The sequence below is a fragment of the Melospiza georgiana genome, chromosome 4, assembly GCF_028018845.1.
Source record: "Melospiza georgiana isolate bMelGeo1 chromosome 4, bMelGeo1.pri, whole genome shotgun sequence".
NCBI classification, from domain to species: Eukaryota; Metazoa; Chordata; class Aves; order Passeriformes; family Passerellidae; genus Melospiza; species Melospiza georgiana.
The window spans coordinates 75,450,726-75,471,941 of NC_080433.1; the positions used below are offsets into that span (position 1 = coordinate 75,450,726).

General features: G+C 39.9%; 5 long non-coding RNA genes across 6 annotated transcripts; all 5 read left to right on the forward strand.

The window, feature by feature from the left end:
• Positions 1–200: 200 nt before the first annotated feature.
• Positions 201–2,801, forward strand: LOC131082196 (uncharacterized). The gene is made up of 3 exons (XR_009114338.1): positions 201–308; positions 426–1,209; positions 2,363–2,801. It is a non-coding gene; the product is annotated as an uncharacterized LOC131082196 (long non-coding RNA).
• A 3,553-nt stretch (positions 2,802–6,354) lies between these two features.
• LOC131082199 (uncharacterized) lies at positions 6,355–9,180 on the forward strand. Its single transcript, XR_009114342.1, has 5 exons — positions 6,355–6,596; positions 7,388–7,452; positions 8,071–8,134; positions 8,829–8,904; positions 9,023–9,180. It is a non-coding gene; the product is annotated as an uncharacterized LOC131082199 (long non-coding RNA).
• Positions 9,181–9,249: 69 nt separating this feature from the next.
• LOC131082198 (uncharacterized) lies at positions 9,250–11,590 on the forward strand. Its single transcript, XR_009114341.1, has 3 exons — positions 9,250–9,331; positions 9,672–9,789; positions 11,323–11,590. It is a non-coding gene; the product is annotated as an uncharacterized LOC131082198 (long non-coding RNA).
• A 3,803-nt stretch (positions 11,591–15,393) lies between these two features.
• On the forward strand, positions 15,394–18,222 carry LOC131082197 (uncharacterized). Of its 2 annotated transcripts, XR_009114340.1 has the most exons (5): positions 15,394–15,659; positions 16,446–16,510; positions 17,121–17,184; positions 17,876–17,951; positions 18,074–18,222. It is a non-coding gene; the product is annotated as an uncharacterized LOC131082197 (long non-coding RNA). The 2 variants fall into 2 exon arrangements; XR_009114339.1 differs by lacking the exon at positions 15,394–15,659 and having other exon boundaries at positions 16,277–16,510.
• A 72-nt stretch (positions 18,223–18,294) lies between these two features.
• Positions 18,295–19,881, forward strand: LOC131082880 (uncharacterized). The gene is made up of 3 exons (XR_009114391.1): positions 18,295–18,382; positions 18,723–18,840; positions 19,524–19,881. It is a non-coding gene; the product is annotated as an uncharacterized LOC131082880 (long non-coding RNA).
• The last annotated feature ends 1,335 nt before the right edge of the window (positions 19,882–21,216 follow it).

Sequence of the window (21,216 nt, forward strand, 5' to 3'; positions counted from 1 at the left end):
CAAAAATACCTGTGTTCGGTACTTTCCCAGCTCCTGGTCGGCTAACGAGCGAATGTCTGCGTGACCTCTATCAAAGTTTAAAGGTAAATTATTATATATTAGGAGATGGTGTAAAGTGTATGTTGTAATGTGTAGGATATATACAAAGATACATACTTGAAAGTCCGTAGAGGAAACAAATTTTTACACCTTCTGTTTGACTGTTTGTCATATATTTGGTTTTATTTCCCAGGGATCAGTGAATTTTAACTCTGGAGTCCTCTATGCTAAGGATGCTCAGCTTACAGATGATGAAATGTTCAGTAATGGTGAGTTTTTCACCTTCTCCTTCATTGTACTGCTCATCTGAATAAAAAAAAAAAAGGCAAGATTAAAGAAAAAGCAATAGTTTTATTATTTTTACCCTGTTATGTCTGTTTCCTCAGTATTTGCTGCAGCTCTGCTTACCCAAGGTTTGGGTAGAACAAGCTTTGGGTTCCTTCTGTCTCACTGGGAGTTGCCCAATTCAGTTGCATCTGGTGAAATTCACCCTGAGACCTTACAGAACCAGCTCCAACTACGTGAGAGCCATTTGCAGTTCTCTCCAGACACCTGGAGAATGGGCGACGTTTCTGAGGATCCGGCGAGCGTGCTTCTGTCAAAACTCAGTCTGTGAAGTTTCTGGGGAAAACCCTTCTGTGTCCTGAAGGGTTCAAACTCTGGCGAGGATCCAGTTATCAGGTGCTCACCTGGATGGTTCCAGCTGCCAAAGGTAACACTTGTACTCTTGCCCTGTAGTTTACATCTATTGTATTTTTGTTATTTTGCAGGATTTTTTGTCTTTGCAAAATATTGTGCATTTCACTCTTTGGAACCTCTCAGATGGTTCTTTGGTGCAGCACCACCCCATGGGACACTTGGCTGCTGTCCTGAAGGGTTTGGTCGCTAGAATTGTGAATCCTGGAGAGTTTGTGAGTCTTCTGTCCCCAGGGAGGTATCATGCTTGGTTTACTTTTGTTCTGTTGGTTAGGCGCTGCTTCTCGTTGCAAGTATGAATTTCAAACTGCCCTGTTCTTATTTTAACTGTTTTCCTGGTTCTCTCCGTCCGGCAGGGAAAGACCCTCGTATCCTTGTCGTCGGGCTCGGTGCTGCCCAAGAAGATACAGAGACTAAAAAAATCATAAGAAGCAAAATATGACTGCAGGGAAAAGAAGCTGGAGAGAACAGAAGGTGATATTGTTATCCTTACCCTGTATTAGAAACATCCGCTGTGCTTTGATGCTGGCAGCTGCCAGGGGCTTGTTAGCTCTTTGTAGGCAGGTGTAGGTGTTCACTTGTAGGTTTTTTCTCTGGACAAGTCAATTCAAACTTTGCTCAGCTTATATTTGCAGATTACTCTCTAGCACAGTCCAGCATGACATTTTTGAATGTTGTAAAAATACCATGTTACTTGGAAATTGCTAATGAAGAGAAGCTTTAGGGGAAAATAAGATGTCAGGGTTGGGAGATGTGAGAAGAATTGTGTGGGGATGTTAGACTGAAGTAAAGCACACTTGAAGCTGGACTGGCACGCTGGCAGGTCCCCTATTAAACAGTAGTGCTGAGATTAGCCTGGGGGTTGCCCATTGTTTCTGTAGAAATCAATGTTTCCTGGTCTTCAGAGGTAAGCTGCTTTGAAAAGCTGGAAGGTGCAGCATGCTGACAATCCCCGTGCTTTGGATTAAAAGTAGATTTCAGAAGGGTCCTAAGCTTTTGTCTTTTCCTAGAAGTTGATGTAATCCTATCGAGGAGTTTTTAATTCTGTGTTGCCATGTCATCCATCAGAGCCCTGTTGTACTAATCATCATACAGATGCAAAACAAAAAATCAGACCCTGTCCCAAGCACTTAGAGCCCAGAACACGATTTCCTCGGGCTGCCATTTGTGTGCCATCGGTACTCACCACGAATTGAGCCCTCTGGCTCTGACAGAGCCCCTGGATGCTGACGGAAGGGGGCTGGTCACAGACCCTGGAGGTGCCTGTCCCCCAGGGAGGGAGAGGACGAGGCAGTGTGGCCTGCAGGGAGGGTCTCGTCCCCAGAGAGCAGCCGGCGACTCCATGCCTGCCCGGGGCTGCGGGTGCCCCCTCGGGGTGGACGCCTGCCCTCAGGTTTCCCTCTGGGCACCCGGGGAGGGAACCAGGTCCATCCGTGTGGCAGCTGCAGGGCCTGCAGGCTCTGGGCCCTGGAGCCGAGTGAGCCTGAGCTGCTGCACGCTTGCTGTGAGCTTTGGGGTGAGGGTGCATCACTGCAGGCCTGGGATGGATTGAAATGCGCTGAGGAAAGCACAGGGAGGGAGGGAGGGAGGGAAATGCTCTGTTAACATGTGCCAATTCTTCTGTCAGACTCATCACGGCGGGACAGCGTGAGGACTAAAGTGTAAGAAGATGTGGAGGGAAACAGAGAATCTGACAGGAGCATCGGACGGACGAGTGCACGAATTTTGCTTTTTGCTTGGATGTAAACTCAGGAGTTGAGAGGAATTTGGGAGTGAGAAGGGACATTTTAGAAGGAGAAGAAGAAAAAGAAGTTGTTGCTACAGTCCTGGCAAAAGATTTTGTTCTAGCTAATAAAAGAAGTTAGCTTAAAAAACAAAAAGGAAAAAATGTAATGGTTTTTTTTTTTTTTTCCTTCACTCTTATATTCATTGGTGGTATATGGTGTGTTGTTTTATTTCTTGGTATTATTAAGTCTGTGTAAATTGTTTTTTGAGTGAAGCTGACTTTCTGGATGGGTTGGTTTGTATTTGAGGCAGGATTAATTTCAATAGGGTTCTTTCATAGATTTCTGATGGGTATTACTGGGATTTTGGTTTTGTTTACTGTATGTATAAACCTTGAGCTTTGGTAGGGCCAGCTGGGCTGCTGGAGATTTGGGTGTGAATTTATTAGATGGCTTTTGTTAAATGCAGTTTTTAATTTTTGAAATGTTTTTCAATGTAGTGGTTTTAAGGTGGTTTTTAAGAATTCATTGTATTGTTTTATCTTGTTTGTAGTTGGTGTATGATAAGGGATGTGGTGTGACTTTTTGAACATTATGGTTTTGGTGTTCCTAAGTTCTGATTTCTTTGTGGTTCAATAGTTTTTTTTATTTTTATTTTTTGGGACAGGAGCATTTATATGGTGGGTTTTTATAGGCAATATGTTTTTTAATTTAGGTAGTGATATTTTTTAGTATTTTAATGGTTTAGGTTTTTTATTTTCATGGTTTTTATTTTTTGTTTTAATTTTTTCAAATAACTTTGATAGATCATAGGTTATTATTTGTGCATTAGCATAAAGGTAGAGCTTTGGGGACTTTTTTTAGTAATGTTTAGGGTCAGTTGTACAGTTTTGAGTCTAGTGAGTTGCTTTGCTTGAATTTTTATTGTGTGTTTGTTTTTATTAGCAGTTGTGTCATTTTCAAGGTGTGTTTGAGTTTTTTGGGGTTTTTGAGATACTGGTTTAGGAGGAAGTTTATGATGAGCATGTGCGGAGGTTTCGGGCTACTTTATAGTGGGATTTAAAATTTATTTACAGTTAGGTTTATTTGAGTTTTTATTAGGGTTCAATGACGTTGTGGGATGTTTGTTCCGTTAGTAACAGAAATAGGTTTTGTTTTGCTGTGCTGCGATGGGATGGGCGTGTGCTGCGTGCCGGCGCTGACAAAGGTACAGTATTGTTGTGGCTCTGGTGTGTCGGGTTAATGAACTGATATGGTTTAATATAGAGATGAAAATAGAAATAAATATACATTTAAAAATAAATCTAACATTAGAGTGGTAAACATAAATATAGATAACAGATACATACATAGAACTATAATATATGGTATATAATTGTAACATATCATACAGATAAATGATAGTCTATTTTATATATATATATACAAAAAGATATATAAATATAGATTGTAAATATAAAAATATTTAAATAGAGTTAAAGTAAATTGGGGGGTGTTATTAGGTTATAGTCTGGGGTTTTTAAATGCTAGAAATAAAATATAAATTCAGATATACAAATATATATAGAAATACAAATATCTATACATATTTAATTTAAACAAATATAAGTAAGAAAATATATATAATACAGAAAATATATATCTATGATTATATTAGAAGGTATTCTCTCTAATATATATAATATCTATGAATAAAATAAACAAAAATATCCATATAAATATCATTATAATTTTGAAAAATAAATTTACTTCCTGCATTTTAAATCTGGTTCAAATAAAGGGATGTCCTTAGTTTTTATTTGGTTAGAGGCAGGAGTTTTATTTTAAATAATATAAGTAATACAGAAATGTGGATCTTAAGATAGAAATATATAATAAATATATGAAGAGAAATTGCTAAAGCATGAATATAAATTTATATATAAATATATGTAAGTAATATGAAGAGTTGTAGTATAGAATATAAATAACATTATACGGGAATATAAATATAAAAATATGTAAATATAGTTTAAAAGAAAGGGAATGTTTTGGCTTTTATTTAAGTAGAGGCAGGGGTTTTATTTTGAATATTATAAGTGTTAGAGAAGTAAAAATCTTGACGCAGAAATATTTAATCAATGTATAAAAATATGTATAAAAATATATAAATAACTCCTCGCATCAGATGTAATATAGAATGTAAATTTATTCATAACTTGACATTGGTAAAGATAAATGTATAAGTAAGTAATAGACATTAATATACGTTATTATAAATACAAATAGGAATATAAATATCAGACATAAGGATAAAAGCTATTTAAATATTTTTTAAAAGAAAGGGTTGGGGTCTTTTTTATTATTGGGTTAGAGGCAGGGTTTTTATTTTAGATAATATGAATGTAGATATTACTGTTATATATTTCTAAATAGTGAGATATAAAATCAAGATATAAATATATATATATAAACACAAAATATAAGTAAATATAAATAATAGGAAGAGATGTAATGGAGAATACAAATAAGAGTATACATTAGTATACATTTTAAATATAAAAGTGAATATGAACCTGGAAAATAGAATTTTAAAAAATATTTAAATACAGTTGAGAAGACTGAGGTTCTTTTTGGATTTAATGTGGGTAGAGGCAGGGGTTTTATTTTAAATAATGTAAGTGTTACAGATGGAAAAATCCTAACACAGAAAGATATAATAAATATATAAAGATTTGAATAAAAGTATATAAAAATATAAGTAATAGGAACACATGTAACATAGAATATAAATTTATAAATAAATCGCTAAATATGAATGCAAAATCGATCATACATCAGTAAACATTTTAAATATAAATTTGAAAAATATTTTTTTAAAAAATTTAAATACAGTTGAAATGAAAGGGGGTTTTATTTGCCATGTATGGGGTAGAGGCAGGGGTTTTATTTTGAGTACTGTGAGTGTTACAGAAGTAAAAATCCAAACAGAAATATATACTTACTATGTAAAAATATGTATAAAAATATAAAAATAAATTTAAATTTTAGGGATATATGCAATATGGAATAGAAATGTATTCATAAAAACAAATGTATAAATGGACAGTGTACATCAATATACATTATTAAATAGAAATGTGAATATTAATATGAAAGAAAAATTTTAAATATTTAATTTGTTTTTTTAAAGGAATTGTTGGGGTTTTGTTTTGTTTTATCCTATTAGATTAGAGGCAGAAGTTTTTTTTTCCCTCTTCCCGGTTGTTTTGCGGCATTTATTTCAGAGCAGTTTTCGGCGGGGATCGCCCCTGTTCTCTTTTGCCGCCTTCGCTGCCGCAGCCCCGAGGCGCGCTGCGCCCCCGGCTGGGGCGGGCGGCAGTGCTGCCGCCTTGCGGGCAAAGCGCGGTACTGCAGCCGTGCAGCGAGAGGCCGCCAGCTTGGGAGTGGCGCGTCGCGGATGTCGCGGAGTTTTAATTGACCTTCTCAGCATGGCGGCGAAAAGGGCGGGGAAGTGGAGGACCGGGTGGGTGTAACTGGACTGCCTGCATGGAATACCGACCCCGGCGCGGCCCCGGTGGTATTTTCTGTGGCGTTTCAAGTGTACCCGACACATGCTATGGTGTCAGGGGCGCCGCGGGCGGGCGTATTTCGGCGGGTTTGTGAGAGGCATCTGGGTAAACGCCTCGCTGTGCCGGGGTCCTCTCACGGCCGCCTTCCCGCCCCGAGGGAGCCGAGCCGGGCCGAATTATTCCGAAGAGCCGAGTGTGGGCGAAAACAGCCGAGTTTCCCCGAAGAGCCGAGTGTGGCCGAAAAGAGCCGAGATGAGCCGAAGAGACGAGTTTAGCCGACAACAGCCGACTTGAGACGAAGAGCCGAGTGTAGCCGAACACAGCCGACTTGAGACGAAGAGCCGAGTGTAGCCGACATTGGCCGCGTTTAGACAAAGAGCCGAATATGACCGAGTTTAGCCCAACCGGGCCGAGTTCAGCCGAAGAGCCGGAAAAGCCGAATTTAGACGAAAAGCCGAACCGAAACGATTTTAGACCTAAGCCGAACCAAGCCTAATTTAGCTGAGTTTATTTAAACGGAACCGAACGACGCCGCAGCGCTCTGCCTGCAGAGCGCCGGTGCAGACGGCAGGGGGCGGTGTATAAAGTGAGTATAAAATATTAACTATATATAAGAAGGAATAAAAAGCTCTGTGTCATGTGCAGCAGTAGAAAATTTCAGGCTCCCAGGGAAATAAATACCTTTCTTTCAATCATTATAGTTTTGGGGTTTTTTTTACTCCCAGGTAGCCTGAAAGTTACTACTGCTGCTTTTTTATTCTAAAGCTAGAAAGGAAAACCAAGATTAGAAATACAAGAAAAAGAAAGGGAAAGGGAAAGGGAAAAAAAAGGGGGGGGAAAAAAAAGGAAAGGAAAGGAAAGAAAGCAGGAGAGCAGAAGGGAAGGGAAGGGAAAGGGGTGAAAAACAGAGTTAAAAAAAGAAAAAGAGTTGGAGGGAAAAAGAGAGGGCATTGGGGAGGAGCGGTGCTGCCTCAGGTCCTTCCCCGCCCGGGGGCGAAGGACCCGTTTCATGCCCTGGAGGGACTGCAGCTGCCGGTGGCTCCCGGGGGACGGAGCGGTGGCTGTCAGCCCGAGACTCCAACTCCCGGCAGGCCGTGCTGCCGGCGCGGCGTGTGACGCAACGGCTATCGCGGCACATGAGTGGCTGCCAGCCCGAGACTCCAACTCCCGCCAGGCCCTGCTGCCGGCGCGGCGTGTGATGCAACGGGCGACGCGGCCCGGCATTTTTCTCTAAATCGGCGGTAAATACAGCTGAGTAAAATTAGCTTGGCTTTCTTCCTTCTTTTGTAACTGAACTGTTTTTATTAAAAATCCTATTTGAATATGTGGAAAAAGTGGGGATGTCCTGTAATATATCGTCGCTTTTCTTGTTTACAGGGTACTGAGAAAATCCGTCTCCCTTAGAGTCCCACGGAAAGGTTCTCAGTGCGCTCTCTATCAAGGTATGTATTTACAAATAAGTGATCCCTTTAGATATTTGCCTGTGTACCTTTTCCTGTAATTCAGAGCTTGCGTTCTGTGGGTTTTATGATAAACCTGTAAAACATGTAAAAATGGTTTTGCAAGTCTGAATCGTTGAAGGCAGCAATAAGTGGATTTAGAGCCTGTTCTTGACCAGACAAAGGGAAAAAGTGTGACTTTGATGCTGAACTTGTCATTTTTCATTTGACTTGTCTTGAATGATTTAGGAATAGAGAGAACTAGAAAAAGAGAGAAATAGAATTGATTATTGAGCACTCCTCAAATGCTCACCATGATTCAGTGTAGAGCCAAAGGGAAGGGTGATGGAACAGAGCTCTGAGCTTTGGAAGGAAATAAATTTAAACCTGACCTCCTCACAGAGTCTCACTAACTTCTTTTGTTTAAAAATACAAAATACGATTAGGAAGTGTTGGAAGTTAGTGTTTTGGGAAAGAAACGGCAGTTCCACAGAACATTGCATTGAACAGAGGCTCTGGGAACGATTCATGTTGTAAGTGCTGTCACTGCAATCAGTTGGTGGTTCAGCCTTGAAACGTGCACTTGGCCTTCTATAAAGCACTGTTTTGTTTGCCTTTCAGTGCTATGAGTCTTGATAGATTGGAGAAGAGCCCAAGAGAAATTTTTCATCCCTTGATATAAAAGGTAGGAAGTGACTTTTTTTGGTTTGGTTCTTTTTCTTTATTATTTTCTGGAAATAAAAGCAATTAAGTATAGGTACTACTGGTTTGTTTCTTCCAGTAGCAGGTGATAACAGTAGCAGTAGTACTAGTAAAAATAATAATAGAAATAATAATAATAATAGTAATGTAATACTACGTAAACTGTCTTTATCCATTGAACTGGCCATTTCAAATCAAAACTTCTAAACACAAATCAAACCATCATCATTGTAGAATCTTTCACAGCAGCGGGCTAAAGATCCTGGTTTTGTTGACAGGATTTATTGGTTCTGGAAGAACAAGAGGGAAGTACAAGCCTAACTACTTCTAGCTCACAGACCCGTCCGGTGAACCCAGCTTTGTATTTTGATGGGCTTGTGATGACTTTGAAATCAATTGCTCATTACAGTTAAAAAAAATTAATGTTTTTTTGAACGTGACAGCAGAAATAACTTTAGGCACCAACTGAATAATAATAGATCACCAGTTTAAGTTAAAAATTCATGCTATACTATCAAAATTTAAAGGTAAATTATTATGTGTTAGGTGATGGTATAAAGTGTATGTTCTCATGTGTAATGCAAAGATACATACGTACCTGAAAGTCCTTAGAGGAAACAAATTTTTATGTCTGCTGTTTGATTGTTTACCATACGATATTTGGTTTTATTTCCCAGGGATCGGTGAATTTTAACTTTGGAGTCCTCTGTGCTAAGGATGCTCAGCTTACCGATGATGAAATGTTCAGTAATGGTGAGTTTTTCACCTTCTCTTTAATTGCTATGCTGATCTGAATAAGAAAAAAAAACAAAAGCAAGAGAAAAAAAAGGATGGTTTATTATTTTTTACGCTGTTATGTTTGTTTCCTCAGTATTTGCTGCAGCTCTGCTTACCCAAGCTTTGGGTTCCTTCTGTCCCACTGGGAGTTGCCCAATTTGGTTGCATCTGGTGAAATTCACCCTGAGACCTTACAGAACCAGCTCCAACTACGTGAGAGCCATTTGCAGTTCTCTCCAGACACCTGGAGAAGGGGCGATGTTTCTGATGATCCGGCGAGCGTGCTTCTGTCAAAACTCAGTCTGTGAAGTTTCTGGGAAAACCCTTCTGTGTCCTGAAGGGTTCAAACTCTGGTGAGGATCCAGTTATCAGGTGCTCACCTGGATGGTTCCAGCTGCCAAAGGTAACACTTGTACTCTTGCCCTGTAGTTTACATCTATTGTATTTTTGTTATTTTGCAAGATTTTTTGTCTTTGCAAAATATTGTGCATTTCACTCTTTGGGCACTCTCAGATGGTTCTTTGGTGCAGCACCACCCCATGGGACACTTGGCTGCTGTCCTGAAGGGGTTGGTGGCTAGAATTGTAAATCCTGGAGTGTTTATAAGTCTTCTGTCCCCAGGGAGGTGTCGTGCTTTGTTTACTTTTGTTCTGTTGGTTAGGCGGTGCTTCTCGTTGCAAGTATGAATTTCAAACTGCCCTGTTCTTATTTTAACTGTTTTCCTGGTTCTCTCCGTCCGGCAGGGAAAGACTCTCGTATCCTTGTCGTCGGGCTCAGTGCTGTCCAAGAAGATACAGAGACTAAAAAAATCATAAGAAGCAAAATATGACTGCAGGGAAAAGAAGCTGGAGAGAACAGAAGGTGATGTTGTTATCCTTACCCTGTATTAGAGACATCCGCTGTGCTTTGATGCTGGCAGCTGCCAGGGGCTTGTTAGCTCTTTGTAGGCAGGTGTAGGTGTTCACTTGTAGGTTTTTTCTCTGGACAAGGCAATTCAAACTTTGCTAAGCTTATATTTGCAGATTACTCTCTAGCACAGTCCAGCATGACATTTCTGAATGTTGTAAAAATACCATGTTACTTGGAAATTGCTAATGAAGAGAAGCTTTAGGGGAAAATAAGATGTCAGGGTTGGAAGATGTGAGAAGAATTTTGTGGGGACGTTAGACTGAAGTAAAGCACACTTGAAGCTGGACTGGCACGCTGGCAGGTCCCCTATTAAACAGTAGTGCTGAGATTAGCCTGGGGGTTGCCCATTGTTTCTGTAGAAATCAATGTTTCCTGGTCTTCAGAGGTAAGCTGCTTTGAAAAGCTGGAAGGTGCAGCATGCTGACAATCCCCGTGCTTTGGATTAAAAGTAGATTTCAGAAGGGTCCTAAGCTTTTGTCTTTGCCTAGAAGTCGATGTAATCCTGTCGAGGAGTTTTTAGTTCTGTGTTGCCATGTCATCCATCAGAGCCCTGTTGTACTAATCTTCATACAAGTACAAAACAAAAAATCAGACCCTGTCCCAAGCACTTAGAGACCAGAACACGATTTCCTCGGGCTGCCATTTGCGTGCCATCGGTACTCACCACGAATTGAGCCCTCTGGCTCTGACAGAGCCCCTGGATGCTGACGGAAGGGGGCTGGTCACAGACCCTGGAGGTGCCTGTCCCCCAGGGAGGGAGAGGACGAGGCAGTGTGGCCTGCAGGGAGGGTGTCGTCCCCAGAGAGCAGCCGGCGACTCCATGCCTGCCCGGGGCTGCGGGTGCACCCTCGGGGTGGACGCCTGCCCTCAGGTTTCCCTCTGGGCACCCGGGGAGGGAACCAGGTCCATCCGTGTGGCAGCTGCAGGGCCTGCAGGCTCTGGGGCTCTGCAGCCGTGTGCCTTGTCACAGGGTGGCAGGGATGCGACACTGCCCGGCCGCGCCGCTGGCCTCGGATCCTTGCTGCTTTGCTCCTGATCCCATATGGATGTACCAGCAGTCTTCTGTCTTTTCTTTGAAAGTGTCCTTGGGAGAGTTCAAAGAGAGGGTAATTAGATATGTCAAAGCCTACATATTTGACCTGTTGGCACTCAAGAGAAAAGACAAAAACCTGCTTTGCATCCTTGTGCCTGCAAGTCATTGTGCCCCAGGGAAGTGAGGGAAGGGCTGGCCGAGGTCACTGGCCGAGGCTCTGAGATGGAGGTGAGTTTGCATTCCAGTGTATTGGAACAGAGGCTCATCAGAAGTTTCCTCGGCTATCCAAGGCATAGAGCCCTGGAGCCGAGTGAGCCTGAGCAGCTGCATGCTTGCTGTGAGCTTTGGGGTGAGCGTGCATCACTGCAGGCCTGGGATGGATTGAAATGCGCTGAGGAAACCAGAGGGAGGGAGGGAAATGCTCTGTTAACTTGTGCCAATTCTTCTGTCAGACTCATCACGGCGGGACAGCGTGAGGACTGAAAGTGTAAGAAGATGTGGAGGGAAACAGAGAATCTGACAGGAGCAGCGAACGCACGAGTGCACGAATTTTGCTTTTTGCTTGGATATAAACTCAGGAGTTGAAAGGAATTTTGGAGTGAGAAGGGACATTTTAGAAGGAGAAGAAGAAAAAGAAGTTGTTGTTGTTGTTACAGTCCTGGCAAAAGCTTTTGTTCTAGCTAATAAAAGAAGTTAGCTTAAAAAACAAAAAGAAAAAAATGTAGTGTTTTTTTTTTTCCTTCGCTATGATATTCATTGGTGGTATATGGTGTGTTGTTTTATTTCTTGGTATTATTAACTCTGTGTAAATTGTTTTTTGAGTGAAGCTGACTTTCTGGATGGGTTGGTTTGTATTTGAGGCAGGATTAATTTCAGTAGGATTCTTTCATAGATTTCTGATGGGTATTACTGGGATTTTGGTTTTGTTTGTTGTATGTATAAACATACAGCTTTGGTAGGGCCAGCTGGGCTGCTGGAGTTTTGGGTGTGAATTTATTAGATGGCTTTTGTTAAATGCAGTTTTTCATTTTTGAAATGTTTTTCAATGTAGTGGTTTTAAGGTGGTTTTTAAGAATTCCTTGTATTGTTTTATCTTGTTTGTAGTTGCTGTATGATAAGGGATGCGGTGTGACTTTTTGAACGCTATGGTTTTAGGGTTCCTAAGTTCTGATTTCTTTCTGGTTCGATAGTTTTTTTTATTTTTTGGGACAGGGGCGTTTATATGGTGGGTTTTTATAGGCAATACGTTTTTTAATTTGGGTAGTGATATTTTTTAGTATTTTAATGGTTTAGGTTTTTCTTTTTCATGGTTTTAATTATTTTTTAAAATTTTTTCAAATAACTTTTATAGATGATAGGTTATTATTTGTGCATTAACATAAAGGTAGAGCTTTGGGGACTTTTTTTAGTAATGTTTAGGGTCAGCTGTGCAGTTTTGAGTCTAGTGAGTTGGTTTGATTTAATTGTTAATGGGTGTTTGTTTTTATTAGCAGTTGTGTCATTTTTGAGTTGTTTTTGAGTTGTTTTTGAGTTTTTTGAGATACTGGTTTAGGAGGAAGTTTATGATGAGCATGTGCGGAGGTTTTGGGCTACTTTATAGTGGGATTTAAAATTTATTTACAGTTAGGTTTATTTGAGTTTTTATTAGGGTTCAGTGTTGTGGGATGTTTGTTCCGTTAGTAACAGAAATAGGTTTTGTTTTGCTGTGCTGCGATGGGATGGGCGTGTGCTGCGTGCCGGTGCTGACAAAGGTACAGTATTGTTGTGGCTCTGGTGTGTCGGGTTAATGAACTGACATGGGTTTAATATAGAGATGAAAACAGAAATAAATATACATTTAAAAATAAATATAACATTAGAGTGGTAAACATAAATATAGATAACAGATACATACATAAAACTATAATACATGGTATATAATTGTAACATAATATCACATAGATAAATGATAGTCTATTATATTTATATATATACACACAAAGATAAATAAATATAGATTGTAAATATAAAAATATTTAAATAGAGTTAAAATAAATTGGGGGTGTTATTAGGTTATAGGCTGGGGTTTTTAAATAAATGACAGAAATAAAATATCAATTCAGATATACAAATATATATACAAATACAAATCTCTATAAATATTTAAATAAATATGAGTAAAAGAAATATACAATACAGAAAATATATATCTATTATTATATTAGAAGGTTCTCTCTAATATATATATATCTATGAATAGAATAAATAAAAATATCCATATAAATATCACTATAATTTTGAAAAATAAATTTACTTCCTGCATTTTAAATCTGGTTCAAATAAAGGGGTGTCCTTGGTTTTTATTTGGTTAGAGGCAGGAGTTTTATTTTAAATAATATAAGGAATATAGAAATGTGGATCTTAAGATAGGAATATATAATAAATATATAAAGAGAAATTGCTAAAGCATGAATATAAATTTATATATAAATATATGTAAGTAATATGAAGAGTTGTAGTATAGCATATAAATAACATTATACGAGAATATAAATATAAAAATATGTAAATATAGTTTAAAAGAAAGGGAATGTTTTGGCTTTTATTTAAGTAGAGGCAGGGGTTTTATTTTGAATATTATAAGTGTTAGAGAAGTAAAAATCTTGACGCAGAAATATTTAATCAATGTATAAAAATATGTATAAAAATATATAAATAACTACTCGCATCAGATGTAATATAGAATGTAAATTTATTCATAACTTGACATTGCTAAAGATAAATGTATAAGTAAGCAATAGACATTAACATACATTATTATAAATACAAATAGGAATATAAAAATCAGACATAAGGATAAAAGCTATTTAAATATTTTTTAAAAGAAAGGGTTTGGGTCTTTTTTATTATTGGGTTAGAGGCAGGGTTTTTATTTTAAATAATATGAATGTAGATATTATTGTTATATATTTCTAAATATTGAGATATAAAATCAAGATATAAATATATATATAAACACAAAATATAAGTAAATATAAATAATAGGAAGAGATGGAATGGAGAATACAAATAAGAGTATACATTAGTATACATTTTAAATGTAAAAGTGAATATGAACCTGGAAAATAGAATTTTAAAAAATATTTAAATACAGTTGAGAAGACTGAGGTTCTTTTTGGATTTAATGTGGGTAGAGGCAGGGGTTTTATTTTAAATAATGTGTTACAGATGTAAAAATCCTAACACAGAAAGATATAATAAATATATAAAGATATGAGTAAAAGTATATAAAAATATAAGTAATAGGAACACATGTAACATAGAATATAAATTTATAAATAAATCGCTAAATATAAATGCAAAATCGATCATACATCAGTAAACATTTTAAATATAAATTTGAAAAATATTTTTTAAAAAAATTTAAATACAGTTGAAATGAAAGGGGGTTTTATTTGCCATGTATGGGGTAGAGGCAGGGGTTTTATTTTGAGTACTGTGAGTGTTAGAGAAGTAAAAATCCTAACAGAAATATATACTTACTATGTAAAAATATGTATAAAAATATAAAAATAAATTTAAGTTTTAGGGATATATGCAATATGGAATAGAAATGTATTCATAAAAACAAATGTATAAATGGACAGTGTAGATCAATATACATTATTAAATAGAAATGTGAATATGAATATGACAAAAAAAATTTATAAAATATTTAATTTTGTTTTTTAAAGAAATGGTTGGGGTTTTGTTTTGTTTTATCCTATTAGATTAGAGGCAGAAGGTTTTTTTCCCTCTTCCCGGTTGTTTTGGGGCGTTTATTTCAGAGCAGTTTTCGGCGGGGATCGCCCCTGTTCTCTTTTGCCGCCTTCGCTGCCCGCAGCCCCGAGGCGCGCTGCGCCCCCGGCTGGGGCGGGCGGCAGTGCTGCCGCCTTGTGGGCAGAGCGCGGTACTGCAGCCGTGCAGCGAGAGGCCGCCAGCTTGGGAGTGGCGCGTCGCGGATGTTGCGGACTTTTAATTGACCTTCTCAGCAGGGCGGCGAAAAGGGCGGGGAAGTGGAGGACCGGGGTGGGTGTAACTGGACTGCCTGCATGGAATACCGACCCCGGCGCGGCCCCGGTGGTATTTTCTATGGCGTTTCATGTGTACCCGACACATGCTGTGGTCTCAGCGGCGCCGCGGGCGGGCGTGTTTCGGCGGGTTTGTGAGAGGCATCTGGGTAAACGCCTCGCTGTGCCGGGGTCCTCTCACGGCCGCCTTCCCGCCCCGAGGGAGCCGAGCCGGGCCGAATAGTTCCGAAGAGCCGAAGAGCCGAGTGTGGCCGGACACAGCCGAGTTTCCCCGAAGACCGAGTGTGGCCGGACACAGCCGAGTTGAGCCGAAGAGCCGAGTTTAGCCGACAACAGCCGAGTTTAACCGAAGAGCCCAGTGCAGCCGAAAATAGCCGAGTTGAGCCGAAGAGACGAGTGTGGCCGACAACAGCCGACTTGAGACGAAGAACCGACTGTAGCCGAACACGGCCGACTTGAGACGAAGAGCCGATGATAGCCGAGTGTAACCGGTACCGAGTGTAGCCGACATTGGCCGCATTTAGGCAAAGAGCCGAATATGACCGACTTTAGCCCAACCGGGCCGAAGTTCTGCCGAAGAGCCGGAAAAGCCGAATTTAGACGAAAAGCCGAACCGAAACGATTTTAGACCTAAGCCGAACCAAGCCTAATTTAGCCGAGTTTATTTAAACAGAACCGAACGACGCCGCAGCGCTCTGCCTGCACAGCGCCGGTGCAGACGGCAGGGGGCGGTGTATAAAGTGAGTATAAAATACCAACTATATATAAGAAGGAATAAAAAGCTCTGTGTCATGTGCAGCAGTAGAAAATTTCAGGCTCCCAGGGAATAAATAGTTTTCTTTCAGTCATTATAGTTTTGGGATTTTTTTTACTCCCAGGTAGCCTGAAAGTTACTACTGCTGCTTTTTTATTCTAAAGCTAGAAAGGAAAACCAAGATTAGAAATACAAGAAAAAGAAAGGGAAAGGGAAAGGGAAAAAAAAGGGGGGGGAAAAAAAAGGAAAGGAAAGGAAAGAAAGCAGGAGAGCAGAAGGGAAGGGAAGGGAAAGGGGTGAAAAACAGAGTTAAAAAAAGAAAAAGAGTTGGAGGGAAAAAGAGAGGGCATTCGGGAGGAGCGGTGCTGCCTCAGGTCCTTCCCTGCCCGGGGGCGAAGGATCCATTTGATGCCCGGGAAGGACTGCAACTCCCGGTGGCGGGGGACGGAGCCGTGGCTGTCAGCCCGAGACTACAGCTCCCGGCAGGCCGTGCTGCCGGCGCGGCGTGTGACGCAACGGCTGACGCGGCACATGAGTGGCTGTCAGCCCGAGACTCCAGCTCCCGCCAGGCCCTGCTGCCGGCGCGGCGTGTGACGCAACGGGCGACGCGGCCCGGCATTTTTCTCTAAATCGGCAGTAAATACAGCTGAGTAAAATTAGCTTGGCTTTCTTCCTTCTTTTGTAACTGAACTGTTTTTATTAAAAATCCTATTTGAATATGTGGAAAAAGTGGGGATGTCCTGTAGCATATCGTAGCTTTTCTTGTTTACAGGGTGCTCAGAAAGCATGCGTCCCTTAGAGTCCCACGGAAAGGTTCTCAGTGCGCTCTCTATCAAGGTATGTATTTAAAATTAAGTGATCCCTTTAGATATTTGCCTGTGTACCTTTTCCTGTAATTCAGAGCTTGCGTTCTGTGGGTTTTATGATAAACCTGTAAAACATGTAAGAATGGTTTTGCAAGTCTGAATCGTTGAAGGCAGCAATAAGTGGATTTAGAGCCTGTTCTTGACCAGACAAAGGGAAAAAGTGTGACTCTGATGCTGAACTTGTCATTTTTCATTTGACTTGCCTTGAATTATTGAAGAAGAGAGAGAACTAGGAAAAGAGAGAAATAGAATTGATTATTGAGCCCACCTAAAAAGCTCACCATGATTCTGTGTAGAGCCAAAGTGAAGGGTGATGGAACAGAGCTCTGTGCGTTAGAAGGAAATAAACCTGACCTCCACACAGAGTCTTACTAATTTCTATTTTTAAAATGCAAAATAAGTTTAGGAAGTGTTGGAAGTTAGTGTTTTGGGAAAGAAATGGCAGTTCCACAGAACATTCCATTTAAGAGAGGCCCTTGGAAGGATTCATTTTGTAACTGCTGTCACTGCAATCAGTTGGTGGTTCAGCCTTGAAACGTGCACTTGACCTTCTATAAAGCACTGTTTTGTTTGCCTTTCAGTGCTATGAGTCTTGATAAATGGGAGAAGAGCCCAAGAGAAATTTTTCATCCCTTGATATAAAAGGTAGGAAGTGACTTTTTTTGGTTTGGTTCTTTTTCTTTATTATTTCCTGGAAATAAAAGTAATTAAGTATAGGTGCTACTGGTTTGTTTCTTCCAGTAGCAGGTGATAATAATAGTAGTAGTAGTAGCAAAAATAATAATAGAAATAATAATAATAGTAATGTAATACTACTTAAACTGTCTTTATCCATTGGACTGGCCATTTCAAATCAAAACTTCTAAACACAAATCAAACCATCATCCTTGTAGAATCTTTCACAGCAGCGGGCTAAAGATCCTGGTTTTGTTGACAGGATTTATTGGTTCTGGAAGAACAAGAGGGAAGTACAAGCCTAACTTCTTCTAGCTCACAGACCCGTCCGGTGAACCCAGCTTTGTATTTTGATGGGCTTGTGATGACTTCGAAATCAATTGCTCATTACAGTTAAAAAAAATTCATGTTTTTTTGAACGTGACAGCAGAAATAACTTTATGCACCAACTTAATAATGATAGATCACCAGTTTAAGTTAAAAATTCATGCTATACTATCAAAATTTAAAGGTAAATTATTATGTATTAGGTGATGGTATAAAGTGTATGTTCTAATGTGTAATGCAAAGATACATACATACCTGAAAGTCCTGAGAGGAAACAAATTTTTATGTCTGCTGTTTGATTGTTTACTATACAATATTTGGTTTTATTTCCCAGGGATCGGTGAATTTTAACTTTGGAGTCCTCTGTGCTAAGGATGCTCAGCTTACCGATGATGAAATGTTCAGTAATGGTGAGTTTTTCACCTTCTCTTTAATTGCTATGCTGATCTGACTAAGAAAAGAAAAAACAAAAGCAAGAGAAAAAAAAAAAGATGGTTTATTATTTTTTACGCTGTTATGTTTGTTTCCTCAGTATTTGCTGCAGCTCTGCTTACCCAAGCTTTGGGTTCCTTCTGTCCCACTGGGAGTGGCCCAATTTGGTTGCATCTGGTGAAATTCACCCTGAGACCTTACAGAACCAGCTCCAACTACGTGAGAGCCATTTGCAGTTCTCTCCAGACACCTGGAGAAGGGGCGATGTTTCTGATGATCCGGCGAGCGTGCTTCTGTCAAAACTCAGTCTGTGAAGTTTCTGGGAAAACCCTTCTGTGTCCTGAAGGGTTCAAACTCTGGTGAGGATCCAGTTATCAGGTGCTCACCTGGATGGTTCCAGCTGCCAAAGGTAACACTTGTACTCTTGCCCTGTAGTTTACATCTATTGTATTTTTGTTATTTTGCAAGATTTTTTGTCTTTGCAAAATATTGTGCATTTCACTCTTTGGGCACTCTCAGATGGTTCTTTGGTGCAGCACCACCCCATGGGACACTTGGCTGCTGTCCTGAAGGGGTTGGTGGCTAGAATTGTAAATCCTGGAGTGTTTATAAGTCTTCTGTCCCCAGGGAGGTGTCGTGCTTTGTTTACTTTTGTTCTGTTGGTTAGGCGCTGCTTCTCATTGCAAGTACGAATTTCAAACTGTCCTGTTCTTATTTTAACTGTTTTCCTGGTTCTCTCCGCCCGGCAGGGAAAGACTCTCATATCCTTGTCGTCGGGCTCGGTGCTGCCCAAGAAGATACAGAGACTAAAAAAATCATAAGAAGCAAAATATGACTGCAGGGAAAAGAAGCTGGAGAGAACAGAAGGTGATATTGTTATCCTTACCCTGTATTAGAGACATCCGCTGTGCTTTGATGCTGGCAGCTGCCAGGGGCTTGTTAGCTCTTTGTAGGCAGGTGTAGGTGTTCACTTGTAGGTTTTTTCTCTGGACAAGGCAATTCAAACTTTGCTAAGCTTATATTTGCAGATTACTCTCTAGCACAGTCCAGCATGACATTTTTGAATGTTGTAAAAATACCATGTTACTTGGAAATGGCTAATGAAGAGAAGCTTTAGGGGAAAATAAGATGTCAGGGTTGGGAGATGTGAGAAGAATTGTGTGGGGATGTTAGACTGAAGTAAAGCACACTTGAAGCTGGACTGGCACGCTGGCAGGTCCCCTATTAAACAGTAGTGCTGAGATTAGCCTGGGGGTTGCCCATTGTTTCTGTAGAAATCAATGTTTCCTGGTCTTCAGAGGTAAGCTGCTTTGAAAAGCTGGAAGGTGCAGCATGCTGACAATCCCCGTGCTTTGGATTAAAAGTAGATTTCAGAAGGGTCCTAAGCTTTTGTCTTTGCCTAGAAGTCGATGTAATCCTGTCGAGGAGTTTTTAGTTCTGTGTTGCCATGTCATCCATCAGAGCCCTGCTGTACTAATCATCATACAAGTACAAAACAAAAAATCAGACCCTGTCCCAAGCACTTAGAGCCCAGAACACGATTTCCTCAGGCTGCCATTTGTGTGCCATCGGTACTCACCACGGAAGGGAGCTGGGGATTGTTGCAGCTGTTGGGAACAAACCGCTTCTCGTCACACAGAAATGGAATTGGGACGACGCCTCGGCCAGCCCCTCTCTGCCATCGTCTCCTGAATCTGCAGCAGAGCAGTTCCAGTCCATCCGGGCACGTGTAATCCAGTTCCTGATGATCTGAGCACACGGAGCAGCGCTCAGCTGCTGTGGGGGGCTCACGGAAGGCAGAGTGTGCATTGTCATCTTCCTGAACCTACAGACGAATCAAAGTGAGAAGCCACAGCGTGGAAATCAGTCGCATATATGCTAAATAAAACTTGCAGATTTTTTTAAGAATTGTTGTTTCTTGTTCTTTGTTGTGCCTCAGTGCTTAGAAAACCTCCCTTTAAAATCAGTTAAATTCATCAGTTGAACCTTTGTTTGCAGACCCTCACTGAGCAGAATTCATTGCAGACTCAGTGCACGCTGTGCTGGCCTCCCGGGAGTGTGAGGAGCTCATGTGTGCTACTTTTTGCTTTAGGACGCTCTGAGGTATTTATTCCTTTTGGGATACATGATGAGAATTCCCAAGAGAGGTAGTTATAAGGTATGACATCGGGGAAAAGCCTGTGTGGTTAGAATGTTGTTGCTGTCAAAAGTTAATTTTTTCTTAGCCAGTAGTTAGCTTTTTGCTTTATTTTTGTGGTATCAGTATTTTATTGTTTAAAAAATTCCTTCAAAATAACTTCAGTGGCTGGCCATCAGTACCTTGTTCAGATTTGCCTATTTGCTTGTAGCTAAAATGTTCACATCTTGTTTATCATTATATTTAAGAAACTGCTGCCCAGCCAACTAATAACTGAATATCCATCTGTCTGGGACACGGGGAGAGGATTTAGGTAATGTCTTTGTTTCCAGAAAAAAGTTGTAGTGTAGTTTCTAAATAGAGGAGAAGGGGGTGAAGACTCGGGGCTCTGATGCCGTTGGGGCACCCCAAGGTCCCAAGGACAAGGAGCCCCACTGGGGTGCAGGAGCAGGTGTGTTCTCATCTAATAATGAACAAATTATAAATATAAATATGACAATTATAAGCATGAAAATATTTTTAAAATACTTAAATAAAGCGGGTTTTCTTTATTGGTCAATAGGCAGGGTTTTGATAGTAAAAATTATAAATACAAATAATATAAAGGTAGAAATCTAAGTTTAGAAATATATAATAAATACATACAGATAAATATAAAAATTAAAAATATAAGAAAAAATTAGTTGTAGCAGTAGATATTATACATAATTTAAATAATAATTTAAATCTATTTTAAAATTTTATATATATAATATATCATTATTAATGTAATACATCCAAAGAAACGATAAATTAAAATATGAATGTATAATTATACAAAGTATAAATAAAAAATATTTCAATATCCTTTAAAAGAAGGGTTTTTTTTATTTATTTGGTTAGAGACGGGGTTTTTATTTGAAATAATGGAAGTATTATAGAAGTATAAAACTAAATATAGAAATATACAGTCAATATGGAAAGATATTTGTAAAAAACACGAGCGAACGACGCCTCCTCCGGCCTAATGGAACGAGCTCAGCCGAACCAAGGCGAGACCGGCGGAGTCTGACGGCCTCGAGCGAACCGAGGCCAGGCTTGCGAGGCTGCCTGAACCGAGCCGAGCT